This window comes from Rattus norvegicus, chromosome 3, assembly GCF_036323735.1.
Source record: "Rattus norvegicus strain BN/NHsdMcwi chromosome 3, GRCr8, whole genome shotgun sequence".
NCBI classification, from domain to species: Eukaryota; Metazoa; Chordata; class Mammalia; order Rodentia; family Muridae; genus Rattus; species Rattus norvegicus.
The window spans coordinates 23898537-23917416 of NC_086021.1; positions in this window are offsets into that span (position 1 = coordinate 23898537).

The following is an 18880-nucleotide window of genomic DNA, read 5'->3' on the forward strand; positions in this document are numbered from 1 at the left end:
GTTTCCTTGTCTCATTGTCACATTCTTTGACGAATTCTGTTCGCTCCAGGCGGGAAAAGCTTGTATGAAGTTTACCTTGAACATAAACACACACCTAGTGTTTTGCAAACTGAATTGCTGTTACATGGTGAAAAAGCTTAGTTTTAAATGATTCTAGATGGTAAAAAAAAAAACTACTTTTCTGTATAGACAAAACGTGAGTTTCCTAGTCTGAATCGCACATTCTTTGGCCAATCTGTTCGTTCTAAGCGGGAAAAGCTTGTAGGAAGTTGACTTTGAAGACAAACACACAGCTAGTGTTTCGCAAAGTGAATTGCCGTTACTTGGCCAATAAGCTTCGTTATAAGTAGTTCTAGACGGTTAAAAGCACACTTTTCTATATAGACAAAAGGTGTGTTTTTAGTCTGAATCGAACATTCTTTTCCGAATTCTGTTCATTCCAAGTTGGAGAAGCTTGTAGTAATTTGACTTTGAAGGTAAACACACAGCTAGTGTTTCCCAAAATGAATTGATGTTACTTGGCAAATAAGCTTAGTTTTAGGTGGTACAGCACGGTAAAAGCATACTCTTCTATAAAGACAAAACATGCGTTTCCCTGTCTCAATCTCACATTCTTTGACGAATTCTGTTTGTTCCAAGCGGGAAAAGCTTGTAGGAATTTGACTTTGAAGATAAACACACAGCTAGTGTTTCACAAATTGAATTGTTGTTGGCGAATAAGCTTACTTTTAATTGGTTCTAGACGGTAAAAAGCATACTTTTCTATATATAAAAGACGTGCTTTTCCCTGTCTGAATCGCACATTCTTTGGCGAATTCTGTTCGTTCCAAGCGGGAAAAGCTTGTATGAAGTTTAGCTTGAACATAAACACATAGCTAGTGTTTTGCAAAGTGAATTACGGTTACATGGTGAAAAATCTTAGTTTTAAATGGTTCTAGATGGTAAAAAAACCTACTTTTCTATATAGACAAAACGTGAGTTTCCTAGTCTGAATCGCACATTCTTTGGCCAATCTGTTCGTTCCAAGCGGGAAAAGTTTGTAGGAAGTTGACTTTGAGATAAACACACAACTAGTGTTCCACAGAGTGAATGGCTGTTTTTTGGCGATTAAGCTCAGTTTTAAGTGGTTCTGGACAGTAGAAAGCATCTGTTTCTACATAGACAAAACCTGCGTTTCCCAGTCTGAATCTCACATTCTTTGGCGACTTGTGTTCGTTCCAAGTGGGAAAAGCATGTAGGAATTTGCCTTTGAAGATAAACACGCACCTAGTGTTTCGCAAATTGAATTACTGTTACTTGGCGAATAAGCTTAGTTTTAGGTGGGTCTACACAGTAAAAAGCATCTGTTTCCACATAGACAAAACGTGCTTTTCCCAGGCTGAATCGCACATGCTTTGGCGAATTCTATTCGTTCCAATTCGGAAAAGCTTGTATGAAGTTTACTTTGAAGATAAACACATAGCCACTTTTTAGCAATGTGAATTACTGTTGTCGAATCAGCTTAGTTTTAATTGGTTCAAGACGGTAAAAACGTAATTTTCTATATAGAAAAGGCGTGCGTATCCCAGTCTGAATCGCACATTCTCTGGCGATTTCTGTCCGATCCAAGTGGGAAATGCTTGTAGGAAGTTTACTTTGAAGATACACACCTAGTGTTTCGCAAAGTGAATTGCTGTTACATGGCGAATAAGCTTAGTTTTAGGTGGTTCTACACAGTAAAAAGCATTTTTTTTTCAAATGGACAAAACATGCGTTTCCGTTTCAATATCAAATTCTTTGGCAAATTCCGTTTGTTCGAAGCGGAAAAGCTTGTAGGAAGTTGACTTTCAAGATAAACACACAGCTAGTGTTTCACATAGTGAATTGATGTTACCTGGCGAATATGCTTAGTTGTAAAGGGTTCTAGACGGTAAAAAGCCTACTTTTCTATATAGACAAAACGTGAGGTTCCCAGTCTGAATAGCACATTCTTTGGCAAATTCTGTTCGTTCCAAGCGGGAAAAGCTTGGAGGAAGTTGATGTTGAGATAAACACACAGCTAGTGTTTCCAAAATGAATTGATGTTACTTGGCCAATAAGCTTAGTTATAAGTACTTCTAGACGGTTAAGAGCATACTTTTCTATATAGACAAAAGATGCGTTTTTAGTCTGAATCGCACATTATTTTGCGAATTCTGTTCATTCCAAGCAGGAGAAGCTTGTAGGAAGTTGACTTTGAAGATAAACACACAGCTAGTGTTTCCCAAAATGAATTGATGTTACTTGGCAAATAAGTTTAGTTTTAGGTGGTACTACACGGTAAAAGCATACTCTTCTATAAAGACAAAACATGCGTTTCCCTGTCTCAATCTCACATTCTTTGATGAATTCTGTTCGTTCCACGTGGGAAAAGCTTGTAGAAAGTTTACTTTGAAGATAAACACACACCTAGTGTTTCGCAAAGTGAATTGCTATTACATGGTGAATGAGCTTAGTTTTAGGTGGTTCTACACAGTAAAAAGCATTCTTTTCAATAGAGACATAACATGCGTTTCCCTGTTTCAATGTCATATTCTTTGGCAAATTCCGTTTGTTCGAAGCGGGAAAAGCTTGTAGGAAGTTGACTTTGAAGATAAACATACACCTAGTATTTCACAAAGTGAATCGATATTACTTGGCGAATATCCTTAGTTTTAAAGGGTTCTAGATGGTAAAAATCCTACTTTTCTATATAGACAAAACGTGAGTTTTCCAGTCTGAATCGCACATTCTTTGGCGAATTCTGTTCCTTCCAAGAGGGAAAAGCTTGTACGAGGTTGACTTTGAAGACAAACACACAACTAGTGTTTTGCAAAGTGAATTGCCGTTACTTGGCCAATAAGCTTCATTATAAGTAGTTCTAGATGGTTAAAAACATACTTTTCTATATAGACGAAACGTGCGTTTTTAGTCTGAATCGCACATTCTTTGGCGAATTCTGTTTGTTCCAAGCGGGAAAAGCTTGTAGGAAGTTGACTTTGAAGATAAACACACAGCTAGTGTTTCCCAAAATGAATTGATGTTACTTGGCAAATAAGCTTAGTTTCAGGTGGTACAACACGGTAAAAAGCTTACTCTTCTATAAAGACAAAACATGCGTTTCCTTGTCTCATTGTCACATTCTTTGACGAATTCTGTTCGCTCCAGGCGGGAAAAGCTTGTATGAAGTTTACCTTGAACATAAACACACACCTAGTGTTTTGCAAACTGAATTGCTGTTACATGGTGAAAAAGCTTAGTTTTAAATGATTCTAGATGGTAAAAAAAAAAACTACTTTTCTGTATAGACAAAACGTGAGTTTCCTAGTCTGAATCGCACATTCTTTGGCCAATCTGTTCGTTCTAAGCGGGAAAAGCTTGTAGGAAGTTGACTTTGAAGACAAACACACAGCTAGTGTTTCGCAAAGTGAATTGCCGTTACTTGGCCAATAAGCTTCGTTATAAGTAGTTCTAGACGGTTAAAAGCACACTTTTCTATATAGACAAAAGGTGTGTTTTTAGTCTGAATCGAACATTCTTTTCCGAATTCTGTTCATTCCAAGTTGGAGAAGCTTGTAGTAATTTGACTTTGAAGGTAAACACACAGCTAGTGTTTCCCAAAATGAATTGATGTTACTTGGCAAATAAGCTTAGTTTTAGGTGGTACAGCACGGTAAAAGCATACTCTTCTATAAAGACAAAACATGCGTTTCCCTGTCTCAATCTCACATTCTTTGACGAATTCTGTTTGTTCCAAGCGGGAAAAGCTTGTAGGAATTTGACTTTGAAGATAAACACACAGCTAGTGTTTCACAAATTGAATTGTTGTTGGCGAATAAGCTTACTTTTAATTGGTTCTAGACGGTAAAAAGCATACTTTTCTATATATAAAAGACGTGCTTTTCCCTGTCTGAATCGCACATTCTTTGGCGAATTCTGTTCGTTCCAAGCGGGAAAAGCTTGTATGAAGTTTAGCTTGAACATAAACACATAGCTAGTGTTTTGCAAAGTGAATTACGGTTACATGGTGAAAAATCTTAGTTTTAAATGGTTCTAGATGGTAAAAAAACCTACTTTTCTATATAGACAAAACGTGAGTTTCCTAGTCTGAATCGCACATTCTTTGGCCAATCTGTTCGTTCCAAGCGGGAAAAGTTTGTAGGAAGTTGACTTTGAGATAAACACACAACTAGTGTTCCACAGAGTGAATGGCTGTTTTTTGGCGATTAAGCTCAGTTTTAAGTGGTTCTGGACAGTAGAAAGCATCTGTTTCTACATAGACAAAACCTGCGTTTCCCAGTCTGAATCTCACATTCTTTGGCGACTTGTGTTCGTTCCAAGTGGGAAAAGCATGTAGGAATTTGCCTTTGAAGATAAACACGCACCTAGTGTTTCGCAAATTGAATTACTGTTACTTGGCGAATAAGCTTAGTTTTAGGTGGGTCTACACAGTAAAAAGCATCTGTTTCCACATAGACAAAACGTGCTTTTCCCAGGCTGAATCGCACATGCTTTGGCGAATTCTATTCGTTCCAATTCGGAAAAGCTTGTATGAAGTTTACTTTGAAGATAAACACATAGCCACTTTTTAGCAATGTGAATTACTGTTGTCGAATCAGCTTAGTTTTAATTGGTTCAAGACGGTAAAAACGTAATTTTCTATATAGAAAAGGCGTGCGTATCCCAGTCTGAATCGCACATTCTCTGGCGATTTCTGTCCGATCCAAGTGGGAAATGCTTGTAGGAAGTTTACTTTGAAGATACACACCTAGTGTTTCGCAAAGTGAATTGCTGTTACATGGCGAATAAGCTTAGTTTTAGGTGGTTCTACACAGTAAAAAGCATTTTTTTTTCAAATGGACAAAACATGCGTTTCCGTTTCAATATCAAATTCTTTGGCAAATTCCGTTTGTTCGAAGCGGAAAAGCTTGTAGGAAGTTGACTTTCAAGATAAACACACAGCTAGTGTTTCACATAGTGAATTGATGTTACCTGGCGAATATGCTTAGTTGTAAAGGGTTCTAGACGGTAAAAAGCCTACTTTTCTATATAGACAAAACGTGAGGTTCCCAGTCTGAATAGCACATTCTTTGGCAAATTCTGTTCGTTCCAAGCGGGAAAAGCTTGGAGGAAGTTGATGTTGAGATAAACACACAGCTAGTGTTTCCAAAATGAATTGATGTTACTTGGCCAATAAGCTTAGTTATAAGTACTTCTAGACGGTTAAGAGCATACTTTTCTATATAGACAAAAGATGCGTTTTTAGTCTGAATCGCACATTATTTTGCGAATTCTGTTCATTCCAAGCAGGAGAAGCTTGTAGGAAGTTGACTTTGAAGATAAACACACAGCTAGTGTTTCCCAAAATGAATTGATGTTACTTGGCAAATAAGTTTAGTTTTAGGTGGTACTACACGGTAAAAGCATACTCTTCTATAAAGACAAAACATGCGTTTCCCTGTCTCAATCTCACATTCTTTGATGAATTCTGTTCGTTCCACGTGGGAAAAGCTTGTAGAAAGTTTACTTTGAAGATAAACACACACCTAGTGTTTCGCAAAGTGAATTGCTATTACATGGTGAATGAGCTTAGTTTTAGGTGGTTCTACACAGTAAAAAGCATTCTTTTCAATAGAGACATAACATGCGTTTCCCTGTTTCAATGTCATATTCTTTGGCAAATTCCGTTTGTTCGAAGCGGGAAAAGCTTGTAGGAAGTTGACTTTGAAGATAAACATACACCTAGTATTTCACAAAGTGAATCGATATTACTTGGCGAATATCCTTAGTTTTAAAGGGTTCTAGATGGTAAAAATCCTACTTTTCTATATAGACAAAACGTGAGTTTTCCAGTCTGAATCGCACATTCTTTGGCGAATTCTGTTCCTTCCAAGAGGGAAAAGCTTGTACGAGGTTGACTTTGAAGACAAACACACAACTAGTGTTTTGCAAAGTGAATTGCCGTTACTTGGCCAATAAGCTTCATTATAAGTAGTTCTAGATGGTTAAAAACATACTTTTCTATATAGACGAAACGTGCGTTTTTAGTCTGAATCGCACATTCTTTGGCGAATTCTGTTTGTTCCAAGCGGGAAAAGCTTGTAGGAAGTTGACTTTGAAGATAAACACACAGCTAGTGTTTCCCAAAATGAATTGATGTTACTTGGCAAATAAGCTTAGTTTCAGGTGGTACAACACGGTAAAAAGCTTACTCTTCTATAAAGACAAAACATGCGTTTCCTTGTCTCATTGTCACATTCTTTGACGAATTCTGTTCGCTCCAGGCGGGAAAAGCTTGTATGAAGTTTACCTTGAACATAAACACACACCTAGTGTTTTGCAAACTGAATTGCTGTTACATGGTGAAAAAGCTTAGTTTTAAATGATTCTAGATGGTAAAAAAAAAAACTACTTTTCTGTATAGACAAAACGTGAGTTTCCTAGTCTGAATCGCACATTCTTTGGCCAATCTGTTCGTTCTAAGCGGGAAAAGCTTGTAGGAAGTTGACTTTGAAGACAAACACACAGCTAGTGTTTCGCAAAGTGAATTGCCGTTACTTGGCCAATAAGCTTCGTTATAAGTAGTTCTAGACGGTTAAAAGCACACTTTTCTATATAGACAAAAGGTGTGTTTTTAGTCTGAATCGAACATTCTTTTCCGAATTCTGTTCATTCCAAGTTGGAGAAGCTTGTAGTAATTTGACTTTGAAGGTAAACACACAGCTAGTGTTTCCCAAAATGAATTGATGTTACTTGGCAAATAAGCTTAGTTTTAGGTGGTACAGCACGGTAAAAGCATACTCTTCTATAAAGACAAAACATGCGTTTCCCTGTCTCAATCTCACATTCTTTGACGAATTCTGTTTGTTCCAAGCGGGAAAAGCTTGTAGGAATTTGACTTTGAAGATAAACACACAGCTAGTGTTTCACAAATTGAATTGTTGTTGGCGAATAAGCTTACTTTTAATTGGTTCTAGACGGTAAAAAGCATACTTTTCTATATATAAAAGACGTGCTTTTCCCTGTCTGAATCGCACATTCTTTGGCGAATTCTGTTCGTTCCAAGCGGGAAAAGCTTGTATGAAGTTTAGCTTGAACATAAACACATAGCTAGTGTTTTGCAAAGTGAATTACGGTTACATGGTGAAAAATCTTAGTTTTAAATGGTTCTAGATGGTAAAAAAACCTACTTTTCTATATAGACAAAACGTGAGTTTCCTAGTCTGAATCGCACATTCTTTGGCCAATCTGTTCGTTCCAAGCGGGAAAAGTTTGTAGGAAGTTGACTTTGAGATAAACACACAACTAGTGTTCCACAGAGTGAATGGCTGTTTTTTGGCGATTAAGCTCAGTTTTAAGTGGTTCTGGACAGTAGAAAGCATCTGTTTCTACATAGACAAAACCTGCGTTTCCCAGTCTGAATCTCACATTCTTTGGCGACTTGTGTTCGTTCCAAGTGGGAAAAGCATGTAGGAATTTGCCTTTGAAGATAAACACGCACCTAGTGTTTCGCAAATTGAATTACTGTTACTTGGCGAATAAGCTTAGTTTTAGGTGGGTCTACACAGTAAAAAGCATCTGTTTCCACATAGACAAAACGTGCTTTTCCCAGGCTGAATCGCACATGCTTTGGCGAATTCTATTCGTTCCAATTCGGAAAAGCTTGTATGAAGTTTACTTTGAAGATAAACACATAGCCACTTTTTAGCAATGTGAATTACTGTTGTCGAATCAGCTTAGTTTTAATTGGTTCAAGACGGTAAAAACGTAATTTTCTATATAGAAAAGGCGTGCGTATCCCAGTCTGAATCGCACATTCTCTGGCGATTTCTGTCCGATCCAAGTGGGAAATGCTTGTAGGAAGTTTACTTTGAAGATACACACCTAGTGTTTCGCAAAGTGAATTGCTGTTACATGGCGAATAAGCTTAGTTTTAGGTGGTTCTACACAGTAAAAAGCATTTTTTTTTCAAATGGACAAAACATGCGTTTCCGTTTCAATATCAAATTCTTTGGCAAATTCCGTTTGTTCGAAGCGGAAAAGCTTGTAGGAAGTTGACTTTCAAGATAAACACACAGCTAGTGTTTCACATAGTGAATTGATGTTACCTGGCGAATATGCTTAGTTGTAAAGGGTTCTAGACGGTAAAAAGCCTACTTTTCTATATAGACAAAACGTGAGGTTCCCAGTCTGAATAGCACATTCTTTGGCAAATTCTGTTCGTTCCAAGCGGGAAAAGCTTGGAGGAAGTTGATGTTGAGATAAACACACAGCTAGTGTTTCCAAAATGAATTGATGTTACTTGGCCAATAAGCTTAGTTATAAGTACTTCTAGACGGTTAAGAGCATACTTTTCTATATAGACAAAAGATGCGTTTTTAGTCTGAATCGCACATTATTTTGCGAATTCTGTTCATTCCAAGCAGGAGAAGCTTGTAGGAAGTTGACTTTGAAGATAAACACACAGCTAGTGTTTCCCAAAATGAATTGATGTTACTTGGCAAATAAGTTTAGTTTTAGGTGGTACTACACGGTAAAAGCATACTCTTCTATAAAGACAAAACATGCGTTTCCCTGTCTCAATCTCACATTCTTTGATGAATTCTGTTCGTTCCACGTGGGAAAAGCTTGTAGAAAGTTTACTTTGAAGATAAACACACACCTAGTGTTTCGCAAAGTGAATTGCTATTACATGGTGAATGAGCTTAGTTTTAGGTGGTTCTACACAGTAAAAAGCATTCTTTTCAATAGAGACATAACATGCGTTTCCCTGTTTCAATGTCATATTCTTTGGCAAATTCCGTTTGTTCGAAGCGGGAAAAGCTTGTAGGAAGTTGACTTTGAAGATAAACATACACCTAGTATTTCACAAAGTGAATCGATATTACTTGGCGAATATCCTTAGTTTTAAAGGGTTCTAGATGGTAAAAATCCTACTTTTCTATATAGACAAAACGTGAGTTTTCCAGTCTGAATCGCACATTCTTTGGCGAATTCTGTTCCTTCCAAGAGGGAAAAGCTTGTACGAGGTTGACTTTGAAGACAAACACACAACTAGTGTTTTGCAAAGTGAATTGCCGTTACTTGGCCAATAAGCTTCATTATAAGTAGTTCTAGATGGTTAAAAACATACTTTTCTATATAGACGAAACGTGCGTTTTTAGTCTGAATCGCACATTCTTTGGCGAATTCTGTTTGTTCCAAGCGGGAAAAGCTTGTAGGAAGTTGACTTTGAAGATAAACACACAGCTAGTGTTTCCCAAAATGAATTGATGTTACTTGGCAAATAAGCTTAGTTTCAGGTGGTACAACACGGTAAAAAGCTTACTCTTCTATAAAGACAAAACATGCGTTTCCTTGTCTCATTGTCACATTCTTTGACGAATTCTGTTCGCTCCAGGCGGGAAAAGCTTGTATGAAGTTTACCTTGAACATAAACACACACCTAGTGTTTTGCAAACTGAATTGCTGTTACATGGTGAAAAAGCTTAGTTTTAAATGATTCTAGATGGTAAAAAAAAAAACTACTTTTCTGTATAGACAAAACGTGAGTTTCCTAGTCTGAATCGCACATTCTTTGGCCAATCTGTTCGTTCTAAGCGGGAAAAGCTTGTAGGAAGTTGACTTTGAAGACAAACACACAGCTAGTGTTTCGCAAAGTGAATTGCCGTTACTTGGCCAATAAGCTTCGTTATAAGTAGTTCTAGACGGTTAAAAGCACACTTTTCTATATAGACAAAAGGTGTGTTTTTAGTCTGAATCGAACATTCTTTTCCGAATTCTGTTCATTCCAAGTTGGAGAAGCTTGTAGTAATTTGACTTTGAAGGTAAACACACAGCTAGTGTTTCCCAAAATGAATTGATGTTACTTGGCAAATAAGCTTAGTTTTAGGTGGTACAGCACGGTAAAAGCATACTCTTCTATAAAGACAAAACATGCGTTTCCCTGTCTCAATCTCACATTCTTTGACGAATTCTGTTTGTTCCAAGCGGGAAAAGCTTGTAGGAATTTGACTTTGAAGATAAACACACAGCTAGTGTTTCACAAATTGAATTGTTGTTGGCGAATAAGCTTACTTTTAATTGGTTCTAGACGGTAAAAAGCATACTTTTCTATATATAAAAGACGTGCTTTTCCCTGTCTGAATCGCACATTCTTTGGCGAATTCTGTTCGTTCCAAGCGGGAAAAGCTTGTATGAAGTTTAGCTTGAACATAAACACATAGCTAGTGTTTTGCAAAGTGAATTACGGTTACATGGTGAAAAATCTTAGTTTTAAATGGTTCTAGATGGTAAAAAAACCTACTTTTCTATATAGACAAAACGTGAGTTTCCTAGTCTGAATCGCACATTCTTTGGCCAATCTGTTCGTTCCAAGCGGGAAAAGTTTGTAGGAAGTTGACTTTGAGATAAACACACAACTAGTGTTCCACAGAGTGAATGGCTGTTTTTTGGCGATTAAGCTCAGTTTTAAGTGGTTCTGGACAGTAGAAAGCATCTGTTTCTACATAGACAAAACCTGCGTTTCCCAGTCTGAATCTCACATTCTTTGGCGACTTGTGTTCGTTCCAAGTGGGAAAAGCATGTAGGAATTTGCCTTTGAAGATAAACACGCACCTAGTGTTTCGCAAATTGAATTACTGTTACTTGGCGAATAAGCTTAGTTTTAGGTGGGTCTACACAGTAAAAAGCATCTGTTTCCACATAGACAAAACGTGCTTTTCCCAGGCTGAATCGCACATGCTTTGGCGAATTCTATTCGTTCCAATTCGGAAAAGCTTGTATGAAGTTTACTTTGAAGATAAACACATAGCCACTTTTTAGCAATGTGAATTACTGTTGTCGAATCAGCTTAGTTTTAATTGGTTCAAGACGGTAAAAACGTAATTTTCTATATAGAAAAGGCGTGCGTATCCCAGTCTGAATCGCACATTCTCTGGCGATTTCTGTCCGATCTAAGTGGGAAATGCTTGTAGGAAGTTTACTTTGAAGATACACACCTAGTGTTTCGCAAAGTGAATTGCTGTTACATGGCGAATAAGCTTAGTTTTAGGTGGTTCTACACAGTAAAAAGCATTTTTTTCAATATGGACAAAACATGCGTTTCCGTTTCAATATCAAATTCTTTGGCAAATTCTGTTCGTTCCAAGCGGGAAAAGCTTGGAGGAAGTTGACGTTGAGATAAACACACAGTTAGTGTTTCCCAAGATGAATTGATGTTACTTGGCCAATAAGCTTAGTTATAAGTACTTCTAGACGGTTAAGAGCATACTTTTCTATATAGACAAAAGATGCGTTTTTAGTCTGAATCGCACATTATTTTGCGAATTCTGTTCATTCCAAGCGGGAAAAGCTTGTAGGAAGTTGACTTTGAAGACAAACACACAGCTAGTGTTTCGCAAAGTGAACTGCTGTTACTTGGCCAATAAGCTTCGTTATAAGTAGTTCTAGACGGTTAAAAGCATACTTTTCTATATAGACAAAAGGTGGGTTTTTAGTCTGAATCGCACATTCTTTTCCGAATTCTGTTCATTCCAAGTGGGAGAAGCTTGTAGGAATTTGACTTTGAAGGTAAACACACAGCTAGTGTTTCCCAAAATGAATTGATGTTACTTGGCAAATAAGTTTAGTTTTAGGTGGTACTACACGGTAAAATCATACTCTTCTATAAAGACAAAACATGCGTTTCCCTGTCTCAATCTCACATTCTTTGATGAATTCTGTTCGTTCCACGTGGGAAAAGCTTGTAGAAAGTTTACTTTGAAGATAAACACACACCTAGTGTTTCGCAAAGTGAATTGCTATTACATGGTGAATGAGCTTAGTTTTAGGTGGTTCTACACAGTAGAAAGAATTCTTTTCAATAGAGACATAACATGCGTTTCCCTGTTTCAATGTCACATTCTTTGGCAAATTCCGTTTGTTCGAAGCGGGAAAAGCTTGTAGGAAGTTGACTTTCAAGATAAACACACAGCTAGTGTTTCACATAGTGAATTGATGTTACCTGGCGAATATGCTTAGTTTTAAAGGGTTCTAGACAGTAAAAAGCCTACTTACTTTTCTATATAGACAAAACGTGAGGTTCCCAGTCTGAATAGCACATTGTTTGGCAAATTCTGTTCGTTCCAAGCGGGAAAAGCTTGGAGGAAGTTGACGTTGAGATAAACACACAGCTAGTGTTTCCCAAAATGAATTGATGTTACTTGGCCAATAAGCTTAGTTATAAGTACTTCTAGACGGTTAAGAGCATACTTTTCTATATAGACAAAAGATGCGATTTTAGTCTGAATCGCCCATTATTTTGCGAATTCTGTTCATTCCAAGCAGGAGAAGCTTGTAGGAAGTTGACTTTGAAGATAAACACACAGCTAGTGTTTCCCAAAATGAATTGATGTTACATGGCAAATAAGTTTAGTTTTAGGTGGTACTACACGGTAAAAGCATACTCTTCTATAAAGACAAAACATGCGTTTCCCTGTCTCAATCTCACATTCTTTGACGAATTCTGTTTGTTCCAAGCGGGAAAAGCTTGTAGGAATTTGACTTTGAAGATAAACACACAGCTAGTGTTTCACAAATTGAATTGTTGTTGGCGAATAAGCTTACTTTTAATTGGTTCTAGATGGTAAAAAGCATACTTTTCTATATATAAAAGACGTGCTTTTCCCTGTCTGAATCGCACATTCTTTGGCGAATTCTGTTCGTTCCAAGCGGGAAAAGCTTGTATGCAGTTTACCTTGAACATAAACACACAGCTAGTGTTTCGCAAAGTGAATTGCCGTTACTTGGCCAATAAGCTTCAGTATAAGTAGTTCCAGATGGTTAAAAACATACTTTTCTATATAGACAAAACGGGAGTTTCCTAGTCTGAATCGCACATTCTTTGGCCATTCTGTTCGTTGCAAGCGGGAAAAGTTTGTAGCAAGTTGACTTTGAGATAAACACACAACTAGTGTTCCACAGAGTGAATGGCTGTTTTTTGGCGATTAAGCTCAGTTTTAAGTGGTTCTGGACAGTAGAAAGCATCTGTTTCTACATAGACAAAACCTGCGTTTCCCAGTCTGTATCGAACATGCTTTGGCGAGTTATGTTGGTTCCAATTCGGAAAAGCTTGTATGAAGTTTACTTTGAATATAAACTCACAGCTACTGTTTCGCAAATTGAATTGCTGTTACTTGTCGAATAAGCTTACTTTTAGGTGGGTCTACACAGTAAAAAGCATCTGTTTCTACATAGACAAAACGTGCTTTTCCCAGGCTGAATCGCACATGCTTTGGCGAATTCTATTCGTTCCAATTCGGAAAAGCTTGTATGAAGTTTACTTTGAAGATAAACACATAGCTACTTTTTAGCAATGTGAATTACTGTTGTCGAATCAGCTTAGTTTTAATTGGTTCAAGACGGTAAAAACGTAATTTTCTATATAGAAAAGGCGTGCGTATCCCAGTCTGAATCGCACATTCTCTGGCGAATTCTGTCCGATTCAAGTAGGAAACGCTTGTAGGAAGTTTACTTTGAAGATACACACCTAGTGTTTCGCAAAGTGAATTGCTGTTACATGGCGAATAAGCTTAGTTTTAGGTGGTTCTACACAGTAAAAAGCATTTTTTTCAATATGGACAAAACATGCGTTTCCGTTTCAATATCAAATTCTTTGGCAAATTCCGTTTGTTCGAAGCGGGAAAAGCTTGTAGGAAGTTGACTTTCAAGATAAACACACAGCTAGTGTTTCACATAGTGAATTGATGTTACCTGGCGAATATGCTTAGTTTTAAAGGGTTCTAGACAGTAAAAAGCCTACTTACTTTTCTATATAGACAAAACGTGAGGTTCCCAGTCTGAATAGCACATTGTTTGGCAAATTCTGTTCGTTCCAAGCGGGAAAAGCTTGGAGGAAGTTGACGTTGAGATAAACACACAGCTAGTGTTTCCCAAAATGAATTGATGTTACTTGGCCAATAAGCTTAGTTATAAGTACTTCTAGACGGTTAAGAGCATACTTTTCTATATAGACAAAAGATGCGTTTTTAGTCTGAATCGCACATTATTTTGCGAATTCTGTTCATTCCAAGCGGGAAAAGCTTGTAGGAAGTTGACTTTGAAGACAAACACACAGCTAGTGTTTCGCAAAGTGAACTGCTGTTACTTGGCCTATAAGCTTCGTTATAAGTAGTTCTAGACGGTTAAAAGCATACTTTTCTATATAGACAAAAGGTGGGATTTTAGTCTGAATCGCACATTCTTTTCCGAATTCTGTTCATTCCAAGTGGGAGAAGCTTGTAGGAATTTGACTTTGAAGGTAAACACACAGCTAGTGTTTCCCAAAATGAATTGATGTTACTTGGCAAATAAGTTTAGTTTTAGGTGGTACTACACGGTAAAATCATACTCTTCTATAAAGACAAAACATGCGTTTCCCTGTCTCAATCTCACATTCTTTGATGAATTCTGTTCGTTCCACGTGGGAAAAGCTTGTAGAAAGTTTACTTTGAAGATAAACACACACCTAGTGTTTCGCAAAGTGAATTGCTATTACATGGTGAATGAGCTTAGTTTTAGGTGGTTCTACACAGTAAAAAGCATTCTTTTCAATAGAGACATAACATGCGTTTCCCTGTTTCAATGTCACATTCTTTGGTAAATTCCGTTCGTTCCAAGCGGGGAAAGCTTGTAGGAAGTTGACTTTGATGACAAACACACAGCTAGTGTTTCGCAAAGTGAATTGCCGTTACTTGGCCAATAAGCTTCATTATAAGTAGTTCCAGATGGTTAAAAACATACTTTTCTATATAGACAAAACGTGAGTTTCCTAGTCTGAATCGCACATTCTTTGGCCATTCTGTTCGTTGCAAGCGGGAAAAGTTTGTAGCAAGTTGACTTTGAGATAAACACACAACTAGTGTTCCACAGAGTGAATGGCTGTTTTTTGGCGATTAAGCTCAGTTTTAAGTGGTTCTGGACAGTAGAAAGCATCTGTTTCTACATAGACAAAACCTGCGTTTCCCAGTCTGTATCGAACATGCTTTGGCGAGTTATGTTGGTTCCAATTCGGAAAAGCTTGTATGAAGTTTACTTTGAATATAAACTCACAGCTACTCTTTCGCAAATTGAATTGCTGTTACTTGTCGAATAAGCTTACTTTTAGGTGGGTCTACACAGTAAAAAGCGTCTGTTTCTACATAGACAAAACGTGCTTTTCCCAGGCTGAATCGCACATGCTTTGGCGAATTCTATTCGTTCCAATTCGGAAAAGCTTGTATGAAGTTTACTTTGAAGATAAACACATAGCTACTTTTTAGCAATGTGAATTACTGTTGTCGAATCAGCTTAGTTTTAATTGGTTCAAGACGGTAAAAACGTAATTTTCTATATAGAAAAGGCGTGCGTATCCCAGTCTGAATCGCACATTCTCTGGCGAATTCTGTCCGATCCAAGTGGGAAACGCTTGTAGGAAGTTTACTTTGAAGATACACACCTAGTGTTTCGCAAAGTGAATTGCTGTTACATGGCGAATAAGCTTAGTTTTAGGTGGTTCTACACAGTAAAAAGCATTTTTTTCAATATGGACAAAACATGCGTTTCCGTTTCAATATCAAATTCTTTGGCAAATTCCGTTTGTTCGAAGCGGGAAAAGCTTGTAGGAAGTTGACTTTCAAGATAAACACACAGCTAGTGTTTCACATAGTGAATTGATGTTACCTGGCGAATATGCTTAGTTTTAAAGGGTTCTAGACAGTAAAAAGCCTACTTACTTTTCTATATAGACAAAACGTGAGGTTCCCAGTCTGAATAGCACATTCTTTGGCAAATTCTGTTCGTTCCAAGCGGGAAAAGCTTGGAGGAAGTTGACGTTGAGATAAACACACAGCTAGTGTTTCCCAAAATGAATTGATGTTACTTGGCCAATAAGCTTAGTTATAAGTACTTCTAGACGGTTAAGAGCATACTTTTCTATATAGACAAAAGATGCGTTTTTAGTCTGAATCGCACATTATTTTGCGAATTCTGTTCATTCCAAGCGGGAAAAGCTTGTAGGAAGTTGACTTTGAAGACAAACACACAGCTAGTGTTTCGCAAAGTGAACTGCTGTTACTTGGCCTATAAGCTTCGTTATAAGTAGTTCTAGACGGTTAAAAGCATACTTTTCTATATAGACAAAAGGTGGGATTTTAGTCTGAATCGCACATTCTTTTCCGAATTCTGTTCATTCCAAGTGGGAGAAGCTTGTAGGAATTTGACTTTGAAGGTAAACACACAGCTAGTGTTTCCCAAAATGAATTGATGTTACTTGGCAAATAAGTTTAGTTTTAGGTGGTACTACACGGTAAAATCATACTCTTCTATAAAGACAAAACATGCGTTTCCCTGTCTCAATCTCACATTCTTTGATGAATTCTGTTCGTTCCACGTGGGAAAAGCTTGTAGAAAGTTTACTTTGAAGATAAACACACACCTAGTGTTTCGCAAAGTGAATTGCTATTACATGGTGAATGAGCTTAGTTTTAGGTGGTTCTACACAGTAAAAAGCATTCTTTTCAATAGAGACATAACATGCGTTTCCCTGTTTCAATGTCACATTCTTTGGTAAATTCCGTTCGTTCCAAGCGGGGAAAGCTTGTAGGAAGTTGACTTTGATGACAAACACACAGCTAGTGTTTCGCAAAGTGAATTGCCGTTACTTGGCCAATAAGCTTCATTATAAGTAGTTCCAGATGGTTAAAAACATACTTTTCTATATAGACAAAACGTGAGTTTCCTAGTCTGAATCGCACATTCTTTGGCCATTCTGTTCGTTGCAAGCGGGAAAAGTTTGTAGCAAGTTGACTTTGAGATAAACACACAACTAGTGTTCCACAGAGTGAATGGCTGTTTTTTGGCGATTAAGCTCAGTTTTAAGTGGTTCTGGACAGTAGAAAGCATCTGTTTCTACATAGACAAAACCTGCGTTTCCCAGTCTGTATCGAACATGCTTTGGCGAGTTATGTTGGTTCCAATTCGGAAAAGCTTGTATGAAGTTTACTTTGAATATAAACTCACAGCTACTCTTTCGCAAATTGAATTGCTGTTACTTGTCGAATAAGCTTACTTTTAGGTGGGTCTACACAGTAAAAAGCGTCTGTTTCTACATAGACAAAACGTGCTTTTCCCAGGCTGAATCGCACATGCTTTGGCGAATTCTATTCGTTCCAATTCGGAAAAGCTTGTATGAAGTTTACTTTGAAGATAAACACATAGCTACTTTTTAGCAATGTGAATTACTGTTGTCGAATCAGCTTAGTTTTAATTGGTTCAAGACGGTAAAAACGTAATTTTCTATATAGAAAAGGCGTGCGTATCCCAGTCTGAATCGCACATTCTCTGGCGAATTCTGTCCGATCCAAGTGGGAAACGCTTGTAGGAAGTTTACTTTGAAGATACACACCTAGTGTTTCGCAAAGTGAATTGCTGTTACATGGCGAATAAGCTTAGTTTTAGGTGGTTCTACACAGTAAAAAGCATTTTTTTCAATATGGACAAAACATGCGTTTCCGTTTCAATATCAAATTCTTTGGCAAATTCCGTTTGTTCGAAGCGGGAAAAGCTTGTAGGAAGTTGACTTTCAAGATAAACACACAGCTAGTGTTTCACATAGTGAATTGATGTTACCTGGCGAATATGCTTAGTTTTAAAGGGTTCTAGACGGTAAAAAGGCTACTTTTCTATATAGACAAAACGTGAGGTTCCCAGTCTGAATAGCACATTCTTTGGCAAATTCTGTTCGTTCCAAGCGGGAAAAGCTTGGAGGAAGTTGACGTTGAGATAAACACACAGCTAGTGTTTCCCAAAATGAATTGATGTTACTTGGCCAATAAGCTTAGTTATAAGTACTTCTAGACGGTTAAGAGCATACTTTTCTATATAGACCAAAGATGTGTTTTTAGTCTGAATCGCACATTATTTTGCGAATTCTGTTCATTCCAAGCAGGAGAAGCTTGTAGGAAGTTGACTTTGAAGACAAACACACAGCTAGTGTTTCGCAAAGTGAATTGCTGTTACTTGGCCAATAAGCTTCGTTATAAGTAGTTCTAGACGGTTAAAAGCATACTTTTCTATATAGACAAAAGGTGGGATTTTAGTCTGAATCGCACATTCTTTTCCGAATTCTGTTCATTCCAAGTGGGAGAAGCTTGTAGGAATTTGACTTTGAAGGTAAACACACAGCTAGTGTTTCCCAAAATGAATTGATGTTACTTGGCAAATAAGTTTAGTTTTAGGTGGTACTACACGGTAAAATCATACTCTTCTATAAAGACAAAACATGCGTTTCCCTGTCTCAATCTCACATTCTTTGATGAATTCTGTTTGTTCCAAGCGGGAAAAGCTTGTAGGAAGTTGACTTTGAAGATAAACACACACCTAGTGTTTCGCAAAGTGAATTGCTATTACATGGTGAATGAGCTTAGTTTTAGGTGGTTCTACACAGTAAAAAGCATTCTTTTCAATAGAGACATAACATGCGTTTCCCTGTTTCAATGTCACATTCTTTGGCAAATTCCGTTTGTTCGAAGCGGGAAAAGCTTGTAGGAAGTTGACTTTGAAGATAAACATACACCTAGTATTTCACAAAGTGAATCGATATTACTTGGCGAATATCCTTAGTTTTAAAGGGTTCTAGATGGTAAAAGCCTACTTTTCTATATAGACAAAACGTGAGTTTTCCAGTCTGAATCGCACATTCTTTGGCGAATTCTGTTCCTTCCAAGAGGGAAAAGCTTGTACGAGGTTGACTTTGAAGACAAACACACAGCTAGTGTTTTGCAAAGTGAATTGCCGTTACTTGGCCAATAAGCTTCATTATAAGTAGTTCTAGATGGTTAAAAACATACTTTTCTATATAGACGAA